Below are 4,939 nucleotides of genomic sequence, written 5' to 3'. Positions count from 1 at the left end.
GTGAGGAAGACAGAATTAGGCAATATGGTGGGAAGTGCCTTAGGAAGTTCAGATTTAGCTAAGGCAATCAGGTCAGGCCTACTGAGAAGAGACCTTTCAGAGTTAAGCACCACATGCGGAGAAGGCAACTGTGTCAGCATCTGTGGGACTTTATTTCAAGCAGAAGCACAGCAAGAACAGGACTCTGAGGTGAGAACCAATGTGAAGAATTGTGGGGACAGAAGGCTGAGGATGTTGTAGTCCAGCATGGAGGCAGAGAAGTTTGGGGACTGACAAGGGCTGAATCAGGCTACTGCAGACTATGGGAGTGTAGCCATCACTGGTGGTTCTTTAACAGAGGAAATGAATTTGAACTGATTCATGCCCAAAAGAATTTTCAATATTGTATTTTGGAAATCCAGGCCATAATATCCACCAACTTGCTGTAATGACTTCAATGGTAATTTTGACTTGGTTTCTACAAATATAAAAATAATTCTGTACTTCTGTACTGTAAATAGCTAGGTTATAGACACAAGTACCATTCTTAATAATTACATATTTGGTTCCTGGGCACTGATGGCTCATGCCTATAATCCTAGCAACTTGGGAGACTAGATTGGAAGGATCTTGGGTGGAGGCCAACTTGGACAAATAGTTCTTGAGACCCCATTTCCAAAATAACCAGAGAAAAATGGACTGGAGGTGTGGCTTAAGTGGTAGAGCACCTGTGTTATACATGCAAAGCCTTGAATTTAAAACCCAGTCCTACCAAATAGGTATATAAATAAATAATATGTTGGTAATGCCCAAGTTGCTTTAAATAAAATAAAAAATCAATGCCTGTACTACACCACTGTAAAACATTAATCATGTTTCCAGTAATCTGCAGTTTTTTGTGAATCTTTTCTAGTTTCTGAGGTTGTTGTAGAAAAGTGAATTTAGCCTATTTCCTCTGAAGGGCTTTTTGTATGAAAATAATTTGATTTGCAGTACCGTAATATATATTAGATATACATGTGTATGTTCATACCACTTGTTTGGCTTAATAAATATTAGGGGTTGATGCAAAACCAGGTTTAACCTGTTTTAAATTTCCCACTGCACAGGTCCAGCATTGCCTGTCATTCGCCTTGCTGATGGGAGCAGCTGGTGTGAAGGTCGAGTGGAGCTGTACCATGCTGGCCAGTGGGGGACCATCTGTGACGACCAATGGGATGATGCAGATGCAGAAGTGATCTGAAGGCAGCTGGGCCTCGGGTTTGTTTTTACTGCTCTTATTTTGTTTAAGTTTTGAATCTATTTTTTTCCATACCCAAAGGCAGGTGCTGTTTGTTTAAGTTGCACATTTCCTTGAACATGTAGAAAAAAACTACCTTTTGATCTTTGTACTGTAGGCTGCAGGCTACCAGAAGAGAACTATGTAAGTTTACCCCACCTGTGTCTGAAGAAGAGTGATTTTATGTCACTAAGAAGCTTTTACTACTTTTTATATTGTTCCCAGGTAATGATCAGCACTGTGAATCACATCAACTTAATCTGTTAGCTTATAACTGAAGCTTAACTCCTGTTCCCCAAATAATGCCTCAACTTTTGAACTTGCTTCCTTATTTGTTAGGTGCATGCTTAAAACAGAGGATGTTTTACTAATGTATGCAGCAAGTAATTTCCATGTAGGGAGTGGAAATGAAAGCTATGCAACAAAGAGAGCAGTGTGAAAATCAGCATCCCATGTGGTCTCAGTAGTGACTATTGGACTGCTGTTATAACTTCATATTTCCTAATCCCTTCCTTTTGTGATGCTGAACACTGGCATAGCAAGAGTAAAAGTTAATCTAAAATTATATTAAGGGTCTTTTAAAAGCTACTATTTTAATGTCAAATTTAAAAAATACTTCATTTAGTCTTTTGTGGGAGGCCCCTTGCAATGAGAGCTTCCCTATGCACATATCATTTTGTCCAAATAACCTTTTTCCTGACCCCTGAGTGTTGATCCATTCATCAGTTGTAGGTAGGGCACCTAGGCTGTTTCATAGTTTGAATAATGCTGCAGTAAACATGGGTGTGCAAGTGTCTTTATTGTATCCTGACTTGCATTCTTTCAGATATATGCTTAGGAGTGGTATTGCTGAATCATGTGGTAGTTCTAATTTTAGTTTTTTGAGGAACCTCATACTGTTTTCTATAGTGGTTGTACTAATTTACATTCTAACAACAGTGCATAAGGATTCCTTTTTACCCTCACCAGCATTTATTGTTGTTTGTGTTCTTGGTGGTTGCTGTTCCAACAGGAGTGAGGGGGAATCTTAATGTGGTTTTATTTGCATCTCCTTTATGGCCAGGGATGTTGAGCAGTTCCTCATGTGTTTTTTGGCCATTTGTACTTTCTTTGAAAAATTTCTGTTCGGTTCATTTGCCCACTTCTTCATTGATTCATTGATTCATTAGGAGTTTAGTTTTTTGAGCTCTTCATAAATGCTTGGTTATTAATCACTTGTCAGACATATAGCTGGCAAAGACTTTCTCTCATTCTGTGGGCTGTCTCTTCAGTCTGTGCCTGTTTTCTTTGCAGGACAGAAGGCTTTTAGTTTCAGGTAGTCCATTTGTCATTCTTTCTTTTAGTTGCTGAGCCATTTGGTGTTCCATTTAGGAAGTTATTGCCTATGCCTATATATCCCAGTGTGTTCCTACTCTTTCCTGGACTAGGTTCAAAATTTTAGGCCTTAAATTAAGGTCCTTGATCCACTTTGGTTTGATATTTATACAGGATGAAAGATATGAATCTAGTTTTAGTCTTCCACGTGCCAATATCCAGTTTTCTCAGCAATATTCATTAAAGAGGTTGTTTTTTCTCTATTGAACATTTTGTGCACTTTTGTCAAAAATCAGGTGGCTGTTGCTACATGGATTTATGTTTGTTTATGTCCTCTTTGAGGTCATTTAGCTGTTTCTATGCCTTTTGAGCTTTTTATCCATATTCTCTTGGAATTTATTGCCTTGTTTTCGTGTTGTCTTTAAACTCATTAAACATTCTTATCATCATTCTTTTGAACTCTGAATCTGAGTTTTCATCTCCTTCACTATCCACCAGATTCTCTATTGGGTGGTTGTTGACCTTTTGAAGAGTCATATTCCCCTGCCTTTTTAAATTTCTCATTCTGATATTTTCAGATTTGCTCATGTGTTGTCGATTAGTCAGTTGAGAGTTTTAGTTGCCTGATATCTTTCCCTTGACTTTATTTCTATGTTCTGGCTGGATTGGTTGTTTGCTATGTTTTGTATGGTTTTTGTTCACTGACCTGAATGGTTGTAGGCACCACTCTCTGGTATGGAAGGGACTCAGATCAGTGGGAATCTGGCTGGTGCTGAGGGTGGCAGGCAGCAATTGTTCGCTTTCTCTGCAGTCTGGGATTTCCCAGGCTCTTATAGGGCTCACAACTCTGTGTGTTGATTTTTAGGATCTTTCATGGTTTCTGAACTGGAGGTTACTCTGGTAAGAAAAAAGGAACAACTGCTCTTTCCAGTAGTTTTCTTGGAGGCACAGCAAGTTACTGGTGGCTCCTGTTCACCTAGGGTAGATTTGCACTTTAAAAGGCTTATTCAAAGGATGGTCATTGTAGATGTGGTCTGCCTATATATTGGCAACCTCTTATTTAGCAAGCTACTCAGACCACCTCCTCTTGCTGCCATGAACCTAACATTATCTTTCAGGCTTATGAGAGTGTGGTGTTCTGGGGTCTCTCAGCAATTTGCCATCTTGGCCTCTTCTTGGTCTTCATTCTTTCAAGAATGCTTTTATCAAAGTTTTCATGTACTGGTATTGGAGTCAGCATGGCATAAGGTTGTGGACATGGGTTGAACTTACAACGACCTCGATCCAGTCCTTGTTTTGGAGTTAAAAAAATAATAAAAATAATAAAGACATCTCTATTAACAGCTTTCTCATCTATAGCATATTTCCTAATTTATAGGGTTTAGTTAGCACACACAGTATGTATACAATATATGTTGGCTGTCAAGTTCAGTTAGTCTAATTAGGAACAGTTTATTTAAAAGATGTTACTGAACATTTGGTGTTGAAATCATCAAACACCACTCCTCTATTCAGCACTTTTATTAGTTAGCTGCATGATTTTTATATTTTAAAAACACTCTAATGTGTATGTCTATATTCACTGAGTTATCAATTATGTGTCTTCAGTGGTTGTTGATTTTCATGTTAGTTACTAAGAAACCTATGTCTTTGCCAAAAATATTAAGAATTTCAAGAATACAGTAATAGCTTGTTAATATTACCAGTTTCAGGAAGGATTATTCTAAGTTTAAACTGTAAGCCATTTTTTATTAATATATTTCTGTGGAGAAAAAGAAAGCTTTTGTTGTTTAGAAGATTATATATAAAATTTAAATGATACATTGAGTATTAATTACATTTGCAGTTACCCAAGTGATTCTAAAAATTCATGTTGCAATATAAAGTTCTTTCATGAGAGATGAAGATTTTTTCACTTGTATAGGTGACTCTTAAAGACTATGTTGACAATACTCCATTGCACAGAGAGCAGATAGAGATGAATCATAAGAAAGACTATTAATGTTGAACATACAGCTGGGTTAAATGAGGTGTTAGTGTCTTTTTAAAGTATTAGTTCATTGCTATCTTTCTGTAAGGGGATTTATGTTTGGAAAACTGATTATAAGGAATCATTAATCATGATGTAGTTTTCCTCTAGGAATTCAACAAAGCAAGTAAGACCACATAAAATGTACTAGTCAGCTTTCTGTAGCAAGATACCTGAGATAGTCAACTTAAAGAGGAAAGATTTATTTTGGCTTACAGTTTTAGAGGTTTCAGTCCATGATCAGTTGGCCTCTTTGCTTTTAGGCCTGTGGTGAGGCAAAGCATCATGGCAGGGAGAGCATGGTGGAGCAACCGGCCTGCCTCATGGCTGGGACATGA

Source organism: Castor canadensis, chromosome 9 (genome assembly GCF_047511655.1).
Source record: "Castor canadensis chromosome 9, mCasCan1.hap1v2, whole genome shotgun sequence".
In the NCBI taxonomy this organism is placed as follows: Eukaryota; Metazoa; Chordata; class Mammalia; order Rodentia; family Castoridae; genus Castor; species Castor canadensis.
The sequence above is the reverse complement of the archived record's forward strand: the minus strand, read 5'-3'. Positions refer to the sequence as shown.